Source organism: Haliotis cracherodii, unplaced genomic scaffold, assembly GCF_022045235.1.
Source record: "Haliotis cracherodii isolate W230 unplaced genomic scaffold, xgHalCrac1.p SCAF_6, whole genome shotgun sequence".
Taxonomy (NCBI): domain Eukaryota; kingdom Metazoa; phylum Mollusca; class Gastropoda; order Lepetellida; family Haliotidae; genus Haliotis; species Haliotis cracherodii.
The window spans coordinates 32,695,107-32,722,580 of NW_027266319.1; the positions used below are offsets into that span (position 1 = coordinate 32,695,107).

The following is a 27,474-nucleotide window of genomic DNA, read 5'->3' on the forward strand; positions in this document are numbered from 1 at the left end:
GATAATAACGATACAGGCAGAAACAAAAAATGCCTGATATGTGGGCAAAAATATGGCCATCATGGCAGCCATTTTAAATGTTTTTTTGTTTGTTTGTTGTTAATGCTGCACTCAGCAATATTCCAGCTATATGACGGCGGTCTGTAAATAATCGAGTCTGGACCAGACAATCTAGTGACGTAATTGGGATACGATGACATGCATCAACCAAGTCTGTGAGCATGACTACCCGATCCCGTCAGTTGCCTCTTACAACATGCATAGTTGTCATTAACGGCAAACATGGGTTGCTGAAGACCTGGATTCTAACCCGGATCTTCACGGGTACAGCCATGTATAAAATTGGATCGGAATGATGTGAGCACTTTTTAGAGACACCATAGCTAGGATTATTAAAACACAGTTTCGGCTTCACAGGCCTTGTTTTTTCAGAGGATATGTAAAAAATGTGAATGTTAATGACAGACAACCTTACAATGCCCCCAAAACTAAGATCACTCGATTTTCAGTCAGGTGAGGTAATACTTTGGATGGCTGAACACAACCTTCTTGAAAAGTATAAAAAATAACCACTGTATCATAGGAAACACAACAAATAATTTGAACACAATCAATAGATGAATTTTGTGTAAACAGAAATTTGCACATGTTAAAATGACACACAGTTTGAATTAAACCATGTAAGGATGGCTGAGGGTTACATAAACAAAACTAGTATTTTATCAATAAAAAAGTATAATTCAGTGACTTTGAATAGACACGCGGCGCTACCACATTGCATTTCAGTGGTATGTATTGATGGGTGAAGTTATGGAGTCTACTTAAACATATGAAGTACATGTGATGTGATTTCAATGAGGCAACATGCAGATCGTAAAAGCTAGCACCTCAACAGTTCTAACACAAGGGCTGCATGTCTTGCCCCCCTTGACCCTGTCATGATACAGGGTCAATGTCCTCCGCCTCCACTTGCACTGCTTCCTGGTTAGTGCGAGATTGACCGAGTGAGCTCCGGTGTGGATGGGGATCTTGTAACTGGTCACAAGCATCTTCATCTCGTGTTAAGGTACCGTCAGTTTTCAGCTCAGGGTTTCTGGACAACTTTGGTTCCATGTCAGGAGCAGAGATGCGTCTGTGTCTGTCTCCACTGTTGTCAAGTACACAGTGTCGACCGTTGTCTGCAATGGCGCCATGGTACTTCGGTATGATGACGAATTGTGCTGATTCGTCCTTCTCCATGCAAAAAGTTAAAGATCCATCATCACTTCCGCCAAGAACATCAGGTGGACAGAAATCCAGATTGGATACGTCCCACTCGTTTCCTGAGCTAAGTCTCTCCGTAACCACTGGAGGGTGCACTGGATGTGGATCATAGAATTCAGAGGAAGGATTTAATAATGGTACACTTTCCTGCAAGTCTTCATCACAAGGATGAGGAACAACAGGCTGTCTTTGAAGTAGTGGATTATTCACACACTGTTTTGTCCATGGACTACTTTGCCCTTGAAACAAAGACTCCTCCGTATATTCTTGATAAGGATATGAAAGTTGCCTGGGGATAAAGGACATCTCGGACATGCCAGGATGGCCCCTGGACCAATCTGGTTGTTGTTCCATAGGAAGGCGCTGAAGAACCTTGTTGGTGGAAATATAACCTCCTGGAGGCCCTCGGGTGTCAACAACTGTTTGTCCAGGATGATTGTGATGTTGATACATCTTGGTCCGACCAGGCAGATGATAACATGCTGCAGAACTGTTGTGATCCATTGAAACTTTATACTGTCCACTGTCGTCATAATGTCCACTGTCTTCATAATGTCCACTGTCATGGAAAGACTGATTGCCATAAGGACCGTAAGGGTAGGCTTGACCTGACAAACTGTCATCCCATTTCCCAGGCCCCATTCTATGTTGGCCTGGAGTTGTATAAGGATGTGGGGGGTCCACATTGCAGTGACCAACATTCATTATTCTTCCATGTGCATTTCCCATCTCATACATATCATAAAGGTGTGGGGCTTTTGATGGGTTACAATGATCTTGTCTGTATTCTCCTTCAGCATACATTGCCTCAACTGAGTTCTGTGGACTTGAGTCGGGTGCACAATTACTTGGCAGATCTGGCTGCCCTGGGTATTCAAGGTCACCATGACCGTGACAAGCTATACCTGAACTCACCAAAGTAACACAACTCTTATCAAGATCTGAAGATTCTTTCAAAGTCGTGAGATTTGTTTGAGGTCTCCAGTTCTTTTTATCATGAAGGGATTTATGTGGTGAGGCAAACGGAAGTGACCGTTCAGACGCTTCTCGGTCATGTGCCACTTCCACATAGGGGGGATCATTCATATCTGAAGTTGAACCCACTGAAGAAAGCTGAGAATCATACCTCCTCAAAAGCGTTTCTCCAGTTATGCTAGATAATGCATCACTATCTGCTATGGATGGTGTCTGTCTTCTGATAACTCTTTGTGGTTGAGGATTTACTATTTCTTTACAGAAATCTTTCCAAGTTTCTGACATCTTATATTTTTCATTCATCCCATGTTTCCTCAGCTTCTGTCCTAGCTTTGAAAAATCTCCCGGCAAAACATAGACATTGTCCTCCCTTGAAGCGTTGCTGAAACAATTTGGTTTCATCCCAACCTCAGTATGTTTTTTATTAGTTGAAAAGACCTCCATATGCTTGTGACATTCATCGAAACATACAAAATATACATGGGAACATAATGCAGCATTGTGTCGAATCTGCTCCAGAGCCTGGTAGTAATAACTGTCCCTTTGATGCTTTTCCGATATTTCTTTTCCTAACCGGGAGCAAACAACTAGGATGGTGGAATCCTTTGCCTTGTCTTCAAACCATTTTGCCAGTCCAGATCCTGTTGTGATCTGCTGCAACTGATCCTGGTCATAGTGGACGTCGACGTGCAGGTTCTGCCGCAGGACACACGACAGCTTCTTCACTCGGCTCTGGACATCGCTCGCACTCAGCAATAACATCCGTCCATTTTCTGAAACTATATTTAGAGAATATTCGACACGGACAATGAGTGATAACATCCATATATTTTCATAATGTGTCATAAGGTGTGTTTGTTGTGTGAAGCTGCACTCAGCAATATTCCAGCTTTATGACAGCAGCCTGTCAATAATTGAGACTGGACCAGACAATCCAGTGATTGATATTGTGAGCAACAATCCATGCTGTTGGTGTACAATGGCACACCATTAACCAAGTCACCTAGTCTGACCACTCAATCCATTAAGTCGCCTCTTATGACCAGCAAATGTCACTAGGGGCCAGTTCTAAACCGGGATCTTCAAGTGGTAACTGCATTTGCAATGTACTCATTTTGTCAAATCACCAGATGATTTGATGAAGATGCTAGTATTGTTGTTGGTAAAAAGTCATCCAAAATTAGCAAGTGACAACTCTGAATGAAATGATTATAGGTCTAACATGATAGAGATGTACTACATATTGGAATACAGTCATTCCCGGCGATAACGCCCTTCACGATATCGTGGATTTGGTTGAACTGCTGGGTCATCACTGGCTCCCATAAATTTCAATTAGAATCTGAATACACATACAGTCAATTCTTGTTAATCCTACACTCGTTAATCCAACAATCGGATTTATCCGACACTAATGATTGGAACCGATTAGAGCAGTCCTATTTAGACCCATTAATCCGACAGTCTCGAACTCCGACTCCGACACACCTAATTTGCAACGAATTACCGAAATCACTCATAAATCAGTCTCTTAAATCCGACAGTGATCAGCGTACTGCGTGGTCATAAGTCACACAGTAGTTTTGTGTTGAGCTTTAGAGGTTGCATGATTAGAAAACACATTCCACTAACAATGTAACATAACAATATGAATATTTCATTTTTGTTTTCAAATTACGTGTTTGTATCGTTATCTATGTGTAGTTGTCCGATTTTCGATCATGAACGTTGATATTACTTAATTTCGTTTATCCGACATTCTCGTTAATCCGACATATTCATATGCAACCAACCATGTTGGATTAACGGGACTTGACTGTATTTGGTGAGAGTACAGCGATGACCTAATAAAACATATGTCCAAACAACTATGAACACCTGGTTTGTTTTTTTGTTCAAAAGACGTAGGTTCTCCATATTTAGGCCTGATGTATGCTGATCACCTTGTCAGCCGCATAGTTAAAGCATTCACTCATCACGTCATATGTCCCGGTTCAATTCCTCACATGAGCACAATGTATAAAACCCATTTCAGGTGTCCACTGCCATGATATTGCTAAAATACTGCTAAAAGCGGTGTAAAACTCTATTCACTCACTCACACATTCAGATGTGGCCTTGTTTATCTTCCTTTCAGTAATTATCTTTTGAATATCAAAGATGGCTTCCTGACTGTCATCTTGATTTTGTAGTTTTGATGCCTTGAGAAGTGACTTACCATGTGTTGGTCTGATGCAACCGTGGCCATGCCAACAGATGACGATCAGAAGGATCACGGCCAGAACTGTTCCGCTAATGGCCGCCAGAAGTATCTTCAGCGTAGAGTCTTCTTGTTTAATGGGGGGATCTGAGGAGAAGCAGCAACAACCAATTTTGAGGATCATCTGACACTTGGGTGATGCATACTTTGGACTGTTAAATATTTTGAGATGTAAACAAACTTAGGAGAAATCATAGATAATACATTTATACTATACCCTCCAAAGTTCAGAATGTGCTCGAATCTGAGCAGAGATTGTGGAGTTTCTAGTTACAAAATGACATCCATTAACAGACTCAGTGCTGGTCCTTATGTAGAGGGGCCTTGGGATGGTGTATCTTTAAGACAAATAACGGAGATCATATTACCAAGCGTAAACCACTGAGTAACAAAGTATTTAGCTGAAGCGGCGCAAAGATACATTCGTCACTATCGCCCCTTTCCGCAACCTGCAAGAAGACTCGTCCCCCTATCGATGAATATTTTGTGCCAAAATTCGACAAACCAATCAGAATGCGCGTATGATTTCAAGCTCTTCGTCAAAGAATCCCTCAGAAATAATTTTTATTTTTACATATGCCTTGCATCTAAAACTATACCCAAGAGTCCAAGACACAGTTAAATGTGTCAATCACACTGTAAAATTTTGCATGTCCAGATGTGCTTTAAATTGCATCTGAAATATACATAATATGTGGGAAAATATTACGCAACGAGTTGACAATGTGTTTTAGGTATGCCTGTTTGCGCTAAGACGAAACCCAGTCGCAAAAATGGCCAAGAGAGGGGCACGAGTTGCTATTTGGTTTGTTCCGGAATAACACGAGTTGATCATGATTGGCAAAGATACTGACACATAGCTTTCTACTGGTGACACAATGGAAGCCCTTGGACAACATCAATTTGGCCCTAACAATTCCATAAACAAAAGACATCATTGTCATAACTTTGTTTCGTTCAGACAAGAAAAGAACTCAAAGATTTCCTGTTTGTTGCTTAAACCATACTCAGTAATGTTTCAGCTATATACAGGCACGCTGGCCTCTTGAAAATGCGACCTTGATAAACATGGAAGGGCGAAAAAACACCAGTGTTGTTATATTCCATAAACCATATAAGTTTTATAACATAACTCTGCACACGAGCTCTGCAGTTAGCAGATGAAATGACCCTACTGTACATAAGATTTTTTAAAACATTTTTCCATTTCTAATTTATGATTACTGTTGTTATATTTTCCCAATGAAATAAATATAATTACCATGGAAATATACAACTATTTATGTCTTTTTTAAGGTGTTTACACTTCTTTGATAACAAAAAGGGCATATATGTGAAACGTCAGGTCTGAAATGCTCTAACTGAATTCCAGCACAGAGTCGAGGAAATTGGCCCTTGAACAAAAGGTCACCCTGATTGATATAATGGCAGCCTGTAAATAATGAAGTAAATAATTGAACAGATATTCCAAAGACATTCAATCAACACCAAGCCTGATCTATTATGTCACCTCATAAGATAACTCGGGACCAATTCTAACCCGATTCCCCACTTGGAATTCTGGAGCTGTCCCTACCTGCAAGGACTTCAGAGTTGAATCCTAGACTGGGATTCTTGGTCTGTAATCATAACACACCTAAGTGAAAATGTTTATGGTGTGTGCATGTGACCTTCCTCCCTTATTAACTCCATTAAAAACCACCTGACTGACTCACTGTCCTCACCAAAATATATCAGCTGAATGTTCTTGTACACCGTCTGTCCACAGGGGCTTGTGTTATTCACCGTCTTTGGTTCTACCTGCACAACAGTCAACAACACGATTGCCATAGAAACATATCACGGATACAATATATGTAAACATATACAAATCAAAAAATTAGAAAAAGAAATTACATTGGCATTACGTTTTCTTTAAGTTTTACAAATTCAATTATCGAAAACCACTTGCACAACCTATTTTTCTGAGATGAAAGAACATGGCAAGATAGAAAAAAATAGACCAAATGACCAAATATATAACTCACTAAAGATGTCATCAGTAAAACTCACATATACTAAGTTCTAATTCACTGAATGATATGCAGAGTTTGCTTAAATGATTTGATTCCTGCAGTTGTATATTGTATGCTCAGTAGAGTAAGACCACCTAAGTAGTTATTGAGCTATCAAAACAATACCATGGAATTGTGATTTGTAGCTTTGTATTTCTATATCAGGTACACACCAATATAAACAGAATCAAAGTCAAGCTTGTTGCCATGGAAACAGAGTGAGTGAGTGAGTGAGTAAGGTTTTACGCCGCTTTTAGCAATATTCCAGCAATATCACGGCGGGGGACACCAGAAATGGGCTTCACACGTTGTACCCATGTCAGCATGGAAACAGAACAAATAATAAATTCTAAAGATCCCTATATAGCAAAAGGCACCAGCTGACTACCTGCTCTTTGTGTGTGCACAGTTTCATGAAAGAGTACCTATTAGTTTTAGAGATATGGTCCTGACAATCACACCACTATCAAAGTCAAACTTGTTGTCATGGAAACAGGTAAAAATATATTTTTTTCCTAAATTGCAAAAGTCACCACTTCAGCCCCTGATTAGTACATGTACAAATTTTGGATGGAACATGTTGAACGTTTTTTTATTTCTACTCCAGAAACGACACCTACCTCTGTTTCAGCTAAATCTAACTTGCTTCCACAGGGAAACATAAATTTGGAAAACTTCCTAAATATCAAAATGCACCACTTCAGCCCCTGGTTAATACATGTACCAAGTTTGGATGAAAAATCTTCCACGGTTTTCAAATTATTACCCGGAAACAAAATACGGACAGACAGACGGACGGACCAGATGATGATATATCCCCCCTCAATATATGCCGGGGGAATAAAAGGAATTGTGTGCAGAGATTAAGAACAAATAGTCACCCACTTTTCCTGACTAGGTAAAATATTCACCACATCCTGATCTGGTGTCAGATCTGCCCCAGGTTTATATCCCCATATTTGGGGAGGATATAACAATGTTTCAAGGACAAATGAGGGGGAGATAACTTACCTTGACTATATAATAACCAGGCTTGAGTTTCCCAAATTCATGCTGTTCAAATCCATAATCTTTCTGCATAAACAGACAAAAATATTCAATGTTAAGCAAGCATAAATCACATTTTTGTTTAACAAGTACCGGGTTTCAAATGGGAGAACTGGTACTTGTTTGGATTTCTGGTCAATCAATCAAAAGACTTCAAATCACTCTCACGATTAGTATGTCAGTTTCCTAAGAAATCCCAGAAAGTTGCTCTCAAAGCTACAATTTGGCTTCAAAAGATTATAAGAATATAAAACACATTCAAATATTTCAGCTTCTTATCAAGCATTAAAGATTACTTACTCGATCAATTTTATATTTTGTGCGTTTATGCATGCATGCCTGGGATATAAGGAAAATAAAATATTGACTTTTACATACAAAATTATTATTGGACACAAAACACAATGTTTTCTCTTCTTTTCACAGAAAACTATGTGTTGACGCAATGGCCAATAAAAAGACACTGTCTCCAACAAAAAATGACAAACACCCAACATAATTAGATGGTCGGTCGATTCCTATACATAGGATGCACCTCAATGGTACTAAGAAGCTTCTTGTTCTGGTACAGTGACACAGTATAGTGAGTAATCCTGGCTCCATGCTTCGGTCTCTCCCACACAACGTGCACGCTCTGCCGGGCTGGAATAGCGGCTAGCGCCAGTACCACGCGACAATTGGGGTCTTCTCGTGCCTCACCTGATCAACAATCACAATTATTTTCTTATAAGGGACATACTCTTAACAACATAGCCAAACTACAACTTTCTCTCCCTCTAACTTCTATTCCCCCAATTCATAAAATCAAATGTGTTGTTACTTTATAGTTGATACCAGCTATCGCTGCTACTCCATACTGTAGCCCCTGTGAAGATCTGGGTTAGAATTGGACTTGACCAAACCATGTTTGTCGTAAGAGGCAACTAATGGGATCGGGTGGTCAGGCTCGCGGACTTGGTTGATGCATGCCATCGTATCCCAATGGCGTAGATCAAAGTTCATGATGTCAATTGTCTGGTGTAGACTTGATTATCAACAGACCGCCATCATATAGATTTAATATTGCTGAGTTTAGTGTTAAACAACAAACAAACAAAACAAACTATGCTATTCCCATAGAAATTCAGTACTTTTCTTCTTGAAGCATTTCTTGTTACATGGTACAGCAGATACCTGGTAATAATAATGATAACGTGAACTTATATTGCGCTAGCCTCCATACACTCAAGCATGTTCAAAGAGTCACCTGCCTAAGGAGACAAGACAGAGGCGACTAAAGGGGTCGAGTGGTTAGGCTCGCTGACTTGGGTGTTGCATGTCATCATATCCCAATTGCATGGATTGATGCTCATGATGTCAACCACTGAATTGTCTAGTCCAGACATGATTATTTACAGACCGCTGTCATATAGCTGGAATATTGCTAAAAAACAAACAAACATGTGCTACATGTGCTTCAGTGTGGGGCAGGACTGAAGCACTAGATATCTCAGGAGTCAAACTGTCTAATGCTGCCGAACGTGGTCAACCATCCAACTATTATCCGAGATCGACATTGATCAACTTTACCGGATTTGTGACCTGTGCGCTGTGCACATGACCAAGTGCCATCACAGCATCCAGTGGCAGTATGTAAAAACTGAAGACACCAATTCATAATTCACTGAACCGACTCAGGCTTGTTGACTTGGTTGACATCGGTTTGTAAATAATTGAGTCTGGACCAGACAATCCAGTGATTTGCATCATGAGCATCGATCCACACAATTGGGATAGGATGACATGCATCAACCAAATCATTGAGCCTGACCACCCAATCCTGTTAGGAGCCTCTTACGACAAGCTTAAAAAAATTGTCGCCTTTCACGGCAAGCATGGGTTGCTGAAGACTTATTCTAACCTGGATCTTCACAGGGTGCAACCATGCATAGAGTTGAACTCGCAACTATTCCCCCAGATAAATTACTTTGCCTGTTTGTCAATTTCTTAATTGTTAACAGTTGTTAACTGTTTGTTAATTATATTGTAATTACTTCAGTGAGAATGCAAGGGGGAAGTTTGAGTGATTTCCGTTAGTCTGAAATCTCGAAACGTTCTGATTGAACTTACAAACATAACAAGGGCGGATCAAGCATTTTTAAAAGGGAGGGGTAAAAAAAATATCAAAATCCTCTTTCAGTCTCTCAGTTGCCCCTGGATATAAATTATGTATATATATGTAAATTCTTTGTTTGCGATTATGGAGGGACAAGCATAAAAACTGATGCAGATTTTACACTGTGTTCACTCCTGTTTTTACGCTTGTTTCTCCATAAATGCAAACAAACAAACAAACAAAAACTGTAGTCAATTCCTAACTAAGATTTTTTACCACCAACATGAACTCACTGTGTATGACGAGGGTGTATGACGTTTCTGCCTGTGATGGGAGTGAAGTCAGCTTCAGCTGGTAGGTATGCGTCACTTTATTCCGGATCTTCAGGCCCACCAGGCACTTGTACTTGATCTCACGCTGAAACAAACAGCATCAGGCATGTCTAACTTGACCCACATGTCCGGTTTCTTTTATGCTTCCAGCAATCCAAAAACGTCTTTGCATGTTTTGGTTTAAATTCTTTTTCAAACCCAATCTCCTTAAAATCAGATCTTATGACTACTGCTACGCAAAGACCTGATCTCACGATGAAAAAACATCATTAAGCATGTTGACTGAAGATTGGTATTATGTCTAGTTTCCTCTGTGGTACCAGTAATAAAAATAAATAAATTCATGTTTATATTTATGATAAGTTTGAGTTGATTGAAAGAAATTTACTGTGATCTTCAAAATCATATCTTAGTGCTCACTACTGCTTCACAAAGACCTGATGACGTAACATTACAGGTCATGTCAGAATGACCTATCGTGACCTGTGACAACCAATGAAATGACTGACAGGAAGTAGACATTGGCCAATCAGAAAGCAGCCTTCTCAAGCGTTTCACCACTAGTTTTTAAAATTCCAGACTACTAAAAATATTTTGTCCACATTTTCAATTCAAAATTTGAAAACTGAGAAAAAGAAAATTCAGGAATGGCTGAGATTGTATGGCGTTACTTCCCATGGGTTAGGAAAGTCTCTTCCATTTCAAATATCTGTACCACTGAAATGAGAGATAGATGATGTCTGGTATTTTGTACAGCCAATAACAGTCATTCGGAATGCCACTTTGAAGTTCACATGTTTAGAGGTGAGGTGGCGAGGTGAGATTGGGTTTAACGTCGCGTCCAAGATTATTGCACTTATATAGCGACGTGCATGTACGTGTGTGTGTTTGTGTGGCTGCTTGTACTAGTCCGGACTGATGCCGATTTATAGTGCTAGCTCACTGAGATACCATGCCGCAGTTTAACATGAATACCCCACTCAGACACAGTATACTGACTCCGAGGCGACCAGTCCTTGTTTTAGCCCCTTAATGCCGAGCGCCAGACAGGGTAACAACAAGTACCATCTTTTAACGTCTTTTGGTATGACGCGGTCGGGGATCGAACCCCAGACCTTCCGCTCTCCGGGCGGACACTCTATAACTAGACCACGGAGGCGGTCCACATGTTTAGAAAACACATTCGGTCTTTCACTTTCACGATCACGGAAATGGTGCTATGATTGGGTGGATGAAAGGTAGTTCTGATGTGACCTGTGATGGGATGTGTCAGATCTCAGAAATCTCAGATCTGAGTGGAGGTAGGAAGCATAATTATTCTATTTGGAATGACATTATATGGGGCCTGGACGGTTGTTCTAAAGTTCCAAAATATCACCATCTAATTCCAGGCCAAAAACATGACTTTCAGACCAGGGTGATGGTGTACAGAGCATTCTTAGCGATAAGGTGATCGTAACTCCCATACCTTAACATAGACTGACAACAGTTGTAGTGCTAAGGTTGTTTTGTACAACGACACCCTGGACCTTAATAAAGACAACTTCTTAAGAGCCAACAATTAAGTACAAGTAAAAGTGCAACAGAAACTGCCAATGAATGATACAACTATTTTGTAATATTCTGAAAGATGACCTTGACCTTTGACTGACAAGGCACCAAAGTGTCATGTTGTAGCATTTGTAAAGAGACATGTCTGTAGAGGTAATGATGCCTCACAAACTTACAATAATATACATATAACCTTATGTCACAAAAACCTAAATGCTGACCTTAACCTTGACTTCAGCATAAAGTCCCGTGCCTTTAGAGGTATCAGAAACTGACCATAACACAACCTCATTAAAATCAGATCTAAGTTCTCGTAATCGCCAAACAAAGATCTGTGGACATCCCATCACGGGTCACGTCAGAACGACCTTTGATCCGACCAATCAAGGGTCTTTTACCAGATCATGAAAGTGACAGTCAGAATGTGTTTTCTAATCATGCAACCTTGAAAATGTTAACACAGTGTATTCCAAGCGACAATTACGGCCCGTACGACTGATTCTGACACTATTATCATCTTTCTCTCGCTTCTGTCATAGCGACTGATTTACGACACCCATTGTCTGAAGAACATTTAATTGCAAAGGCTCATTACCCTGGAGCCATGACATTTATAATGCCTTGAAACACTTAATTGCTGTTATTTATAAGATGCTAATCCTAATTGTTAATCCCCATTTTTGTGTACATCGACCGTCTGCCATCCTGAACGAGATGTGCAAGTATGTCACTGATGAATTACTGTTTATATTTATATTTATTACTTACTAAATGGCAGGTGACCTTGGCTATATAAGCCTTGGTCCAGAGAGATTGAGAGAAGGGAATAGAAAAGTCTTACCCTTAGCCTAGCTGGGTGCTCCGGGGCACCTAGACATCAAGCACTACCACTATGTGCTGACCTGGCACATAGTGTCTTTTGTATGTATATCTACATGTATAAAGTAAAACTGTATATACCACAAGCCATCATCTCCAAGTTGTCACTTCCTACTGAGAACCATACGTCGGCCCCTTGCATAAACGCGTATGCAGGTTATTCATTAATCAACGTCAGACCGCCACGCGTTGCTACTTCCATGGGATAAACATTTGAAAGGAGGAGGCGTTGCACAGTACTTGGGAAGCACTGCCATACAATCTAAACCATATATTAGGCATTCCGGAATGTTCGTTTGTTCAGTTTTCAAAAAATTAATCAAGAACTGTGTCAACATATTTTTCAAGCGTTTTCTGGAATGGAAGTCGCCAGGTTGAAACAAGTGCCATAAAGCTCGAGAAAGCTGCTTTCTAATTGGCAGATATCGACGTCATTTCAGTTGTCAGTCAAAGGTCGTTCTGACATGACCTGTAATGGGACGTCCTCACATCGTTGTTTAGCGGCAGCAAGAATATAGATCTGATTTTGATGTGATTGGACCATAACATAACCATGTTTTACAAAATCTGATGTTGACCTTGACCTATGACTAATCTTGACCACAACCTTTTCTGAGTTGGGCCCGATCCTGGAGAAGGTACATACCAAGTTTAATGATAAATGGCCATGGCAGATAACTGTATCCATAGTGTGTTCCTTAAGTTGTTTTGTGTAGTATTTATCCATAAAAAGCATGATGCTTCTGTTGGAAAGTGAAACCAATCAATTACCAATGATATTTAAAGAACACTATTTTATTTGTTAAGCTAAGAAAATAAGGTTACATTTTATCTAAACTGTTACTTTTTTAAACCATCAATAATGCAACGGATGTGCAAACAAACATCTTTAGAGTGAGAGAGTTAGGTTTGAACAGTATTTCACTAATATAATGGCGTGTTAGCTTGAGGAAGACTTATGTAATCCTGGTCTTAGATGTATAATTCTTAAAATGATCTGGGGGCACGGGTGGCCGAGTCGTCACAGGCGACGCGATTCGCTGTGCAGATTTGCATCCCTTGGGCACGCCAGAAACCTATGATCGTGGGTTCAAATCCCGGTTCACGCTGATTATGTTTTTAGGTTTGTCAGCACCATACCCGTGCTCGTGGGTTTCAACGAAGTGGTAAACGTCTGAGACCTGCATCACTTCGGGCTTTCCTCCCACATTAAGCTGACATGCCGTGATATAACTGTAATACTGTTAAAAGCGGTGTTAAACCAAACTCACCTAAAAAGATCAATTCAATTCGTATTTTTTATTTGGGTCAGTGAATCCATAATTGAGACAAATTACAACAGTGTTGGTTTATGATTAGGTCATAAAATGGACAAGCTGCTTGCATGTGGCTATAACTGTTTTAAGCACCCTGCTAAAGTAAGTGCTCCCTGAACCAACTTCTTTGCCAATCTATCAGTAGTGTTTATACCTTCCCCCTACATGACAGTCCATACCGTATTCGACGTAATAAGCACCTAGAGCGCTCTCAAAATTAGAAACAGGGGGTCTTTACTAGACTAGTTGAAAGATAAATATTGTTATTTATGCTTATATTTAATTCAATTACCCATAATTAAGGGCGCCTATAACACATGAGTGCTTATTATACGCGAATAAATAAGTCTTGTGTACATTGATCAATCGGAAGGGGTGCTAATTGGGATTGTAAACTAGCCAATATCTTAGCAAATGTCACCGTGGGCGCTTATTAGAGAGGGGCGCTTATTCCGTCGAATACATTATTACTTGTGTATATTACAGATTCTTTACAGAAAACAACAGTGCATAAGGAGTAGAGAACTGCCTTGTAACTCTCATAAAAAAGTTCTAATTTCTATGCACACCCTCACCTTTGTAAATCTTCCATTATAGCAAATACGGTCCCACCCAATCCCGTTATCCGCCTCTTACGGCAAGCATGGGTTACTGAAGACCAATTCTAACGAGGATCTTCATGGCGGCTTTCCTCCTACATACATGAAGCCCACACACTGTGATATAACTGAAATACGGTTTAGCAGTGTTAAAGCAACCTTACTCGTTGAATAACTTACGTTGAATTCTCTACAGTGAGTGTCAGATATAAGAGATATGGGAACAATAGACCCAGGTGGCACTCATGCTTATCAAACATGTTGACAGCTGCGCTTTAATTGACTGTAATATGAGATCCAAGAAGCAGTATCAACTGAATGAGGGAAGTCACTGTGATATATGATCTCAGCAAATGCTAGAAACAATCAACATGGAATATCTGCATGTACTTTGAAGCTTCAGTTGACAGCCCAGAGATTTTGGCTTCAAATATAATTAGTGAGTGAGTATGGTTTTACACTGCTTTTAACAATATTCCAGCAACATCACGGCGGGGGACACCAGAAATTGGCTTCACACATTGTACCCATGTCTGGAATCGAACCCGGATCTTCGGCGTGATGAGCAAACGCTTTAACCACAAGGCTACCCGACCGCCCCTCAAATATATTTAAGATTGAAATCATTTGGTCGTTTGTTCGTGAGAGATTACACCGCTTTCAGCAATTTTCCAGCAATATCATGACGAAGGGACACCAGAAATAACTTGCACACATTGTACCCATGTGGGGAATTGAACCCAGGCCTTTGGTTTGGAGAGAGAATGCTTAATCCACTAAGCTACCCACCGCCCCTAAATCGTCTAGAAGGAGATTTATTCCTATGGGTTTTGACAACCACAATGTTTTAAGGGTATGTATCATTTATGGACAAGGCAACATTTATTCCACAGTGAAAATATGTGAAGTACTGGTGTCCTGTGTACCTGTTATGGTATTTTTTTTTACATTATGGATAGGGGCCCTTTCGGCCCACTTGAAATGTACAATTTCTAAGTTACGGAAAACCTTATTGATGGTATGAAGATTATAAGACATGTTCAAAGAGTCGATAACTAACATATCTTCTTTCAAACACTTTCAAGACTTATAACATGTTTAAGTACAAAAGAAGGGCTTAACTTTAACATTAAGTAAAATGGCTGATTTTTCCAACTTGAAGACTTGAAAGTAGAGGTGAAACAATACATTGGTGCACTGGTGCATCATGAGTTTTCATGTGACGATACGAGTATACACGATACTATCTCCACAGCTTGCTTTTCCTTGAACCTTCATTCAAATATTAAACATGTTTAATATCAAAAAGTTTCCATGCGATTTGAGGTAAACATGCGTAATGTGATATGAATCCTATTGTCACCCATTTATCGTGATACTATCGTATCGTGACCTTGCTGTATCGTTTCACCTACTTGAAACACACACCACACGCTGGAGTACTCACTGGCGCATTCTGTACAAGTGTGGCAGAACTGAAGTCAAACACGCGACATATTGGGTTTTTCTTGTAGTAGTCATCTTGACCCAGTGGACAGCTGAAATCCACAAGCACAGCCTTTGTCCTTAAAGCTTCAATCCCTGAAAACACCAAGACGACATCAGGCACCATGTAGAATCCAGTTCATACCATCAAGAATAAACCGTTAAAAACCGATGACAAAGAAGACATAATTTATGGATCACAATTTCTTTAATAAATATACTTTTGTTTGTTTGTTTGTTTGTTTGTTTGTTTGTGGCATTAAACCCAACTCACTCACTCACTCTAGTGTTGTATTCTAATAAGTTACTGGTACCAGTTTTTCCACTGCTGGTTTTAATGGACACAAAGACATCTTTTTCATCCAAAAGAGTTTTGAGAGCTATATGACAGCGGTCTGTAAGTTATTGAGTCTGGAACCAGATGATCCAGTGAGTGACATCATGAGTATTGATAGATACAATTGAGATATGATAACATGCATCACTGGACATGCATCAACCCAGTAAGCGAGTCTGACCACCCGATCCCATTAGTTGCCTCTTACACCAAGCATAGTCGCCTTTTGCGGCCAGCAAACACATGCAGCTAACATGACAGTTTTTTAAACGACTGGGCAGTGTTTGTTAAAGTTGGTGAAAAGATGGGCACTTCAGCAACCCATGCTTGCCGCAAAAGGCGACTTTGCTTAAGACCTATTCTACCACGGATCTTTACGGGTCTCCTGGAGATGTAGAGGATGCAGATTTTTAAGAATGACCCACCTCCTTCTTTAAACAAACCCTCACTGAACATGCTGAAGAGCCCATCTTTTCACCAACTTTAACAAACACTGCCCAGTCATTTAAAATACTGTCATGTTATCTGCATGTGTTTCAGATTCAGGGTGAATCTGGGATTCAAACCTGAAATCACAGGTTTCTAGCACACCTAAGGGACACAACTCTGTAGAGACAGCTGGGCCACCTATGCCCCTAATGAAAGTAGCCAATTTTGTTTTGTTTTTTGTTTCAGATTAATTATCTTATGGTTATGGCTTCAAGACAAACAATTTTTTCTCTTAAAAGTGGAGCCAAACACATTATTTAGGGTAAAATACCCAGGTCAAATTTGTTTTTAGCTCAACTTAAAGTATATCTGTTATTGGCCATTACTCAGTCATTTTAGTTCAAAACGTAATAATTTGGTATATGCGTAGTTAGTAGGGGGACTCATTTGACCATACATAAATCTGAAACTTTTTATGACCATAACTTCGTCATTTTGGTCCCAAACAAAATGAAATGTGGTACATATGTAGTTAGTTGTGAGGCTCAAAACATTATGCTCCATTTTTAAATTTTGACCTTCATTGGACCATTGCACTTTGACCATGCTCCTAAATCTTCCAAAATGCATATTTCGCTGTGAACATTCTTTTCTCAGAAACCACTTGATCAATAAAGCTGATACTGCACATGCTTGTTTCATACTAATTACGACATCTGAATTTGCCTAAGAGGTTCAAATCTGATTTTCAATATGGCTGTCACATTTTACATAATACTTTTTCCTTCTGCCTTCAGGGATACAAATCTGAAAAAGAAGTTATTTAATTGACCTGGCCTCAATGAAAAGGTACTACTTTCTACAGCTTACCTCCATGTGGTGTCTTAAATGAGTATGTAAGACTTGGGTTTTCACCACGCAGATAGGTACCGATGGTTGCCAGTAACGCAAAACTGTGGAACGCCACGGACGGGGAGTTGTTGTACTGCTTACTGATGTTGTTGCACTCTGAAACAATCGACACTTTATCAGACCAACTAATATTCAAATAAAGGTCACGTTAAATGAATCATATCACGTTCATCGTATCGCACCTCACTTAAATTCATTAGCCATAATGTCTGATAATAAGGCTCCTATTCATCTCCATTTGCGTGAACAAAGTAGACACAATTTTAGATAATAACTTCTTTAAATACTGTAAAGGCGACGTTTTGGTAAAGATCCTTATACCGTTGTCAATCCATTTGCCAATCTTGCATCCTGCAAGATGTCTTCTTTCAGATAATGGAAATTTCAAGACAAATGATCTTACTTCAGTTGACATTTTCGCTTCATGGAGGAACAGTGTTTTGCCTACACTGACAAGATACCTTGACAAGGATGCAAAGATTAAAGAACCCTCATGTATGGTTGGTAAATGTCATAACTGTCTGCGTATTAGTGGCAAGAAGCAGTGACCAGACTTGACACGGTACCCAGTGAAAATACTAACTCTAATTAGGGCTGGGCTGGGTAACTCGGATACTCGGGTCGGGTCGGGGTGATCTTGAGTAGGATCAAGGTACCAACAGGACTACTCGGACCCGTGGTTAGTCACATGATATATTGTTTGATGACCAAAACTCACTGTAGCTCAGTGGTTACACTATAAGTCGCTAATGTTCGCATTTCTTTCTGACGATGCAAAAGTAAAGATAAAGCTTCAGTCAACTTAACGGTACGCATGATCCGATCGGTAAAACAATGTGAGCTTTGTCGCCTGATTCATGTCACTGCTTCCAGAATGAACCAGAGACAACAAATAGTGAGTGAGTGAGTTGGGTTTTACGCCTCATTTAGCAATATTCCAGCAATATTAGCAATATATCACACAATGTACCCATGTCGGGTATCGAACAAGGGTCTTCGGCATGACGGGCGAACACTTTAACCACTAGGCAACCTAACCGCCCTGCTTCCAGGTTTTTAAGAACCTGAAATGACAATGAACTCCAGTATGATAAGATAATAATGTGTCATTTTATTCATGCAAGCAGGTACATTGACATTTTTCACATGACTTTCATGCTCACATTGACTGCACGACTTACATTACAGGGAAAAGGGAAGTTTGCCACTGTCTATATCAAAGAGGCTTTTTCCAGGAAAGCGCAGTTTATTTCAAGAAAAGCAAATCACAAAAACTGATCCTCTCTCTATATCCTACAAGCTGGCTAATTGGCTATGTTTGCTTTGTGGGATGGGCCCTGAAAACTCGAAGTTGATTCAGGATATAGAATGTTACAATGGGTATTCATGCTAAGAATATGAAATAAGAAAATTGCCTCTCTGCATCATGGAATCTGGCTTTTTATCGGGGAAAATGGGGTTAATTTATAAAAAAAAATGTGCTTCTTTCTGTATCCTGCAAGCTGGTTAATTGCTGGTCATTGATACTTTCCAGAAAGATGCTGTCAGTTTCAAGGTGAGGTGAGATGAAATTGGGTTTAACGTCGTGTTTAGGACTATTACACTTATATATAGCGACTTGCTTGTGCATGTGCGTGTGTGTGTGTGTGTGTGTGTGTGTGTGTGTGTGTGTGTGTGTGTGTGTATGTGTGTGTGAGTGTGTGTGCGTGCGTCCGTGCGTGCGTGTGTCTGCTTGTACTAGCCTGGACTGATGCCGATTTATAGTGCTAGCTCACTGAGATACCATGCCACAGTTTAACATGAATACCCCACTCAGACACAGTATACTCCAAGCCGACCAGTCCTTGTTTTAACCCTTAATGCCGAATGCCAGACAGGGTAACAACAAGTACCAACTTTTAACGTCATTTGGTATGACGTGACTGGGGATCAAACCCCGGACCTTCCACTCTCTGGTTGGACGCTCTACCACTAGACCACAGAGGCGGTCAGTTTCAAGAATTTAAAGAAACAAATTTGCCTCTCTGTATCCTGCAAATGTGGCTTATTTTGAAAAGACATTGTTATTACTTTCAAGACAAACATTGCACGAATAGAATGTCTGCCTCCATCAGCATCTGACGTTTATAAAAGAGGCTCAAATGCACCATGCTGCTTGGGCTGGTGTGTACTGCCTTTCGCTAGAACTGCAGATTAGCAAAACGAAGACCATTTTTCCTCTTCAATTTCAAGAAGAAAAACATTAACAGCAAAATGCTTCCTGAATTTGAAATAATGTGGTAAAAAGAATATTTTTTCGAGGAATAACAATGGCAATAAATTCTAAATGTTGCTTAGAATGACATAATATGCTGATAAGAACCGAGATGAAATAACCACTGAAATGTGAGTAACAAATCACGTATGGTACATTTAATTTGTATTGAGAGACAAAAAAGCTCACCATCTTTATGTCCGATCTGACAGGGGAAGTATGGAAGAGGAGCAAGTGCCTGAAAAACAAATAAAGAAACAATTATTTCAGAAGCTGATTCTTCATCAATAGAGCTGTGAATGGCTATGTAAAGGATAAAACACAACTCCTCGTTTTGGGTTGAAAATGTAAAACCGCGAGAGAAGGAAAAGTCTGAGGGCTTTTCAGGGCGCTTTAGGGCTCACAACCGAGGAGTTGGGTTTTATCCAACTTATGAACTGTCTAAATGCAAGAAATACCAGAAAATTAAGAAAATACTGAGATACCATATAGTGAAACAAAACTCTGTGTGCAGCATGAACCAACTGAAGTTATGACATATTAAAATATGGCACAGTGGGTTACAAAACTTAACACAATATGTGAGGTTGCAGGTTCGATTCATGTCATGAAATTTTAACATAAATAAAATTGTGACTTTTAACCAATCAAAAATCAACATTACATTCATATCAAAGGGCAATTTACAAAATGTCAATTGTAAAACCAAGGTCTCACAATTGAAATGTAAAACCTCAAAGCAGGCTTTGAAGTGACTCAGTTCCCAAAACCTAGAATAAGAAGTGACCCATTTCAAAACCCCGGTTTGGGAGATGAGCAGATTACTGATTTACTTCTGGTTGTCCAGAACCTAATTCTATATAGGGTTATATAGGTATATAAGGCAGAGTGACCAAATGTTGGATACAACACATTAAATTTGACCAAAATGGAGTATCAAATCAAAACTTAGGTATCAAATACAAAATGATATATGGATAAATACATATAGGGTGGACATACATAACGGTATGATTTATTTGTTTGTTTGTTTAACGCAGCACTCAGCAATATTTCAGCTATATGACAGCGGTCTGTAAATAGTCAAATCTGGACCAGACAATCCAGTGATTCATATCACGCAATTGTGATCAATGACATGCATCAACCAAGTCAACGAACTGACCACCCAATCCTGTTAGTCGCCTCTTATGACAAGCATAGTTACCTCTAACGGCAAGCATGGGTTGCTGAAGGCCAATTCTCTACCCAGATCTTCATGGGTTGTAAAACAGTACGAAAATGAATATTATCTTTTGATGGTATGAACAAATGTAATTTAACTTCCATTATTCTATTTTGGTGAGCCATGTTTTAATGTATTGTTACCTGCAATGATTGGGATGTTATTGTGAAGATACATTTCATATGCTTAACAACCGCTTCGTGGTCCATTCCACAAAGTGACAACAGCCTTCAGCTGTTTCCAGAAAACAACTTTTTGGTGTTGCACAAAGCACAATCATTGCAAACATCAGTTTGTGGGATGGGTTGGTCCCTGAATACGCGGACAAGTTGATTCCAGATATAGAATGGTACAATGGGTATTCATGCTGAACGCTTCTCTTGTCTGTGAACACAGCTGGATTTGTATCATTCGTCATGCTTGATGAAGGGGAAAGAACTAGCTTTGAAACGATGTGTACATAGAACACAGGAGCTGAAACCCATATATATCATGTGACGCACTCTTTCTTTAATACATAAACATGTATCCTTGCAAACAAAGTAATGTGATGCACTCATATTTTAAAGACCCCTGACAGCACTAACTTTCTGTTGGTGAGGCCGATCCATCAGCTGTCACTATTCAATTAGCTCACTTACCATTACAGAACTGAATACCTTGGGATGACACCGGATCTGATCTGTTACCAGTAAGCACCGGTTTTCCCCACTGTTTCAACATCATCATAATGTTTGCAAGAAGCATTTAACAGTACAAAGACCCAGTGTTCGAAATACCTGCCTGCCCGACCGTCCGAGATGGGTTGATTTCAACTCGGGCTGCCAGATTTTCAAATCCCCCTGCCCGACGGTCGGGTTATATTTCATATGTAAAAATATTCTAAATATTTCCCGATGATAAGCATTATTTACATGATGTATTCTAGTATATTAAATACAAATCTAACCTAAAAAGTGTTTGCTATTTCTTTTCTTGCATTACTTCATGTTCAATGAATTCGATTTAAAGTTTTAATTAAATTATCCTGAGAAACATATGATTATAGTGGGCAGGCAGGTTTTGGTCAGGGCTGGCAAGTATTTCAGCTAGCCAGTCCTGTGGTCTGGCTGAAATTTTTGGGAGTTTCATACCCTGAAAGACCTTGGATTTCTAATTGTGAAACATTAATCTTATCTTCAACACTCTACATCCCAGTGGCGACTACACACTGAGTTGGCCAATAGTTGTTAGTTTATTTGTTGAAAATGTGACCACGTTTGGTCTGTACTTCTCGACCTGAACAAGGATGTTATTGTACCCAAACAGGATCTGAAATGTGACAGAAGGATTTACTGAGTACTGCTGTGCGGTATCAGACAACCAACACTTACTTTCTTCGTGCAATTTGTGTCAGTGCCTGGAGCTACCAGTAGAGTTAACACTGATTTTCAGCGATCCATTCCTATAATGTTCACCATTACTTTGCCTTTTCTTCCCAATGGAATCTGTTTCGGTGGATAATCAAGACTGGTTATTCTCTGGCTTTGATGGATATTTATATCTTTACATCACAAAAAGGTTTGTTTTCAGGTCATAAGGCCGAACGATGATGTTGATCTTCCATGGACAGACCGTCAGAAGACCTACATCCCGAAACAAGTAATCAGACTAGTTTTAGGTCTCTTGATATACACCTCCATACAGTTCATAGGATAGAAGTGTATTTTTGTCACGTGTGTCACAGAGTGTAATATGGGATTTAAATGTGCCAAGAGGCAGAAATAGATTATTTTAAAGTACATCTATTTGGGCAGAGACGAGTAACTTGGTACCTGGCTCGGGTGGGTATTGAATAGGACCCGGGTACCCACAGGACTACCCGGACCCATGGTTAGTCACATCATATATTGTTTATGTACTAAATTTACCCATAACTCCATTGTTACACTGCAAATCACTATTGTTCAATTTCTTTCTGACTATGCACGCATTGCTTCTGACTTTTATATGTTTGAATAGAGACAAAGCTTTAGTCAACTCCAGTGTATGCATGACCAGAACATTCTAAATAGTTTTTACCAGGGCTGCGGTCCAAGAAATTGTGTACCCAACTCTTCAGACCAACAACGGGTACCCAGGTAGGGTCGAATAATAGGGTGTTTGGTACCCGGGTAGTAAATATGGACTCGTCCCAGCCTTAAACATCTATGGCTGGCTTCATAAAATCTACATAATCACAAGGTATGTTTATATAAAGAAGGATAAGTCCAAACACACCAGAAAGAAGGATAAGTCCAAACACATCAGAAAGAAGGATAAGTCCAAACACACTAGAAACTTATATCAGCAGTTATCATATATAATGTCACTGACATTTCAATAAAAGGAATGATTCTAGCTGCAGGTTTCGAGAAAAATAATTTCAAAATAACTTATACAAGTGTCCCTCCCACCTGTATTATTTTTATCACATTTATATCTCAATGATGTATTCAGAAGCTAACCTGCAGCTGGTTAATAAGAAGAGGAACAGATACGTGATACGCACACCTCCTTGAAATCTTCCTGATACGGGGGGGGGGGGGGGGGGGGGGGGGGGGTATCTAGGCTTCCAAACTAAGTGCCCTTGGCAGGCAAAAAGAGAACAAAATCATATTTTATATTCATATTTTCCCAGATTAGATGGTACCTGTATTCTATACAATGTGTAAAACTATGCCTAAAAGCGCCTTTGATCCACTTAATTGGCAGTGACATACAAGTCAGCTGTACGGAGCCACATTAGTTGTCCTTGGTAGTAACTACTACAACATGAATTGGGAAAGTTTTAAATGCAATATGAGAATTTGGTTTGACAATTGCTTCTGATTTGGGGCATTTAGGCAAAACCTTTCCATTATGATAAAAAAAATAAAAAGTCCATTGTATGACTCTGACAATAACATAAGCCTGTGCTTATGGATCACGAGTGATGATACCAGGTTTTCACCAAAAGGTGAGCCGATCCTGTCCTGCCGGTGGTACCCATCACAAACACATGCAAAGGCAAGTCAACTGTTCACTGAAATGACACAGGAACATATGGTTCAAGTCAAAATTTTGGATTGTATCCGACATGACTGTAGAACTTGAGATTCTGTAAGTCACGAAATTGTCACTGTGTCAGCATTAAACTGAATAGATGACGAATGCTAATAGACGCCAACAGCTTGTGTGAAATTAATAGACAGCCATGGGTGTCTAATAGAGGAAATATGGTAAGTAGACGGGATCCCAGTCAAAGGACCTGTCCTCTTGTTTCCAAATCAAATAGCAATACAGCCATTGCATACTGCATTTTATTGCAATACATTTTAACTTGGAATACTCTTCCTTAATCGTGACAAATTTTCACTTCCAGAACACACCCCTGACCAATACATTTGATAGGAGATAAGGAAACTGTAGGAATGGGTGATTTCTGACAAGGAAATAAAACTGAGTGTTTTTACATCGATCCTGTAAATACAGTTTGAAGTGAATATTTAGACAACATTTGTAACTGGTTTAGCAATTCTACAGACCTGGAAAAAAATGGAAAATGGCTAAAAATAAAATCTTCTGAAAATATAAAATGTCAATGTCTGAGAATAACCAGTCTAGATTACCTAGCAAAACAGATTCCATTGGGTGTAAATGGCGAAATAGCAGGGAGAAATATATGAATGGATCACTGAAAAATCAGTGATGAAAACTGAAGTTCACAAAAAAGGTATGCATGTCCTGCCTTACAGCACTATGCAGAATACAAACTTGTTTTTTCAACACAAAAAGGTGCACACTATATATTCAACTGAAACAGGTTCAATGATGAGATAAGATTAACTTAAACTAGAAAATATTCAGATGACACTTGGCTCTTTGTTCCATTTTTCCCTCTTACCAACCCATTATTTCCCAAATTATAAAGACCCGTGAAGATTCCGGGTAGAATCGGTCTTCAGCAACTTATGCTTGCCGTAAAAGGTGACTATGCTTGTCGTAAAAGGTGACTATGCTTGTCGTAAAAGGCGACTAACGGGATCGGGTGGTCAGGCTCGCTGACTTGGTTGATGCATGTCATCGATCCCAATTGCGTGGATCGATGCTCATGATATTAATCACTGGATTGTCTGGTCCAGACTCAATTTTTTACAGACCGCCGTCATATAGCTGGAATATTGCTAGGTGCGGCACTAAAGAACAAACCAACCAACCCAAATTATAAATTGAGAAAAAGACAATGTTTGTTGCCATAGAATGACGTGCCTTAATGATGTGTCTGTGTAAGATGACTTCCTCCTTGATTCAGTCATGTCAACATCACTATTATAAACACCTACTGTCACATTTGCCTATTTTATTGCAGGTGTCTTCCTCTCCTATTAGCCTCTTGGGAGGTTTTACGTTTTCCTAGTAAGACCTCATCCTTGGTATGAGGTTTAACTTTTTCCTAGTAAGACCTGGTATGAGGTTTTACTTTTTTTTAGTAAAACCTGATGAGTTGTGAAGTAAAGTGTGGACTTGGTGTTTCAAACGTCTAGTGTTCTAATATTAAAGACATGAAATGAAACTTTTTCATTATGGATGACTAGAACTGAACCTGCAACCTCACATATAGTGTTCTATAGTGTTTCAATCTTACATGTCATGACTTCAAATGTATGCATGCTGCACATGGTCTTTCTCTCGCAAACTTTGGTTTAATTCCCTTCATACCAAGATAGACTGAATTGTTTCACTATGAGGTATCCCGGTGTTTTGTATTTTTTCTGGAATTTCCCACATTTAGGTGGTTCATAAGTTCGATAAAACACTTCTCCTTCCTTTTGTTTGAAAATGTAAAACCACGAGCTCAGGAGAGAACCTCATGGCAATATTTTAAAGTTTATTCAGGTTGACAGATTACAAGTACATGACAAAAAGTGCAAAATGTTATGAGACATAGAAATGTATTGGTTCTAAAGTGAGCCACAGAGTTTTCAAAATCATGTTTAGGGGTGCCCTTGGCATTTAAGAGTGACAACATGAACACTGTCTCCGTAGTCTAGTGGTAGAGCGTACGCCCGGAGAGCGGAAGGTTTGGGGTTTGATCCCCGGCCGTGTCATACCAAAAGAGGTTAAAAGATGGTACTTGTTGTTACCCTGTCTGGCGCTCGGCATTAAGGGGCTTATACAAGGACTGGTCGGCTCAGAGTCAGTATACTGTGGCTGAGTGGGGTATTCATGTTAAACTGCGGCATGGTATCTCAGTGAGCTAGCACTATAAATCGGCATCGGTCCGGACTAGTACAAGCAGCCACACAAACACACACATACATGTCGCTATACTTTTATTTGGGGTTGGATATTCAATTATTTGGGTTAGATATTTAATTATTTGGGTTAAGGCTAGATATTTAATTCTTTAGGGATAGAGTAGACATATGATTTGTCTCAGTAAACATATAACATATATTAGAATTTGAAAAAAATGTTGCTTTCAGAGCATACCCTACAGAAAACATTCACTCAGTTTCGCCATGAATAAGATTGCTGATACAACATTAAGCAATAATCATTAGCTGACTCACTTAACGGCTAACTTTTCTCATAAACAACATAATTGTTTTTTATTTTTTCATTTGTAATTTTGAACCTGTTATTTCTAAAACAGATTTACCAAAATGAACTCTGACAAATCTTCTATCATGTTTTCCCCTGCCTGGTACATTGATTCCAGTTTACTTTAATAAAATTTGAAAACTTTAAGAAATAGTTTTAAAAAATCCACTTACCAAATCCATTCTGGAAAAAGAAGCTTACCTATGCGAGCATGTGCTAATATTTCATACATTTTATATAGAAATACATTTCATATATAAACTTAAAGAAATGTCCCCGTTCCAAATGTTGCACTTGTACGCTCTACGCTGTAACGCCTGACCTAATTATTAATAGCTGACAGCATCAAGACAATAAAACATCTAAAGAAGACTTAACTTAAGTCTGCCAAACAGCAACACACGCAATTGACGTTAATACAATTCTCATTTAAATAACGTTTTGTCAAAAAAAAAGATATATATATCTCAAGAATTTAAATTATCGTTGTTGTTAACTGCGACTTGATATTGTGCAGTACTTACAGATTGGCTGCAGTTCTTGGGAGCACATTCACTGTCGTAACGGGTCATGTCTCCCTCCGCTCGAACATGTCTCCTCGAACTGGACAATTCCGATAATGAGGGCCCCAAGGAAAAGTCGTGTAATATCCATGTTCTTTGTCTCTTGTTGTCATAGATTAAATATATTTGGGTGTCATTCGTGACGCTTAAACGCATGCCCTCAACCAGGAAGTAACATGTACCTGTAACTCATACCCGTTTGATAATCCGGTTTGGATTGGCTGTGTGCCTGTGTCTCGTGGGACGAGGCCGCGTTGTCAGGTTGACAGACAGTTGGGAGTGCAGTAGGGGGAA

General features: G+C 39.5%; 1 pseudogene; it reads right to left on the reverse strand.

Moving 5' to 3' along the window:
• On the reverse strand, window positions 1-27,271 carry LOC139445883 (uncharacterized; annotated as a pseudogene).
• Window positions 27,272-27,474: the final 203 nt, after the last annotated feature.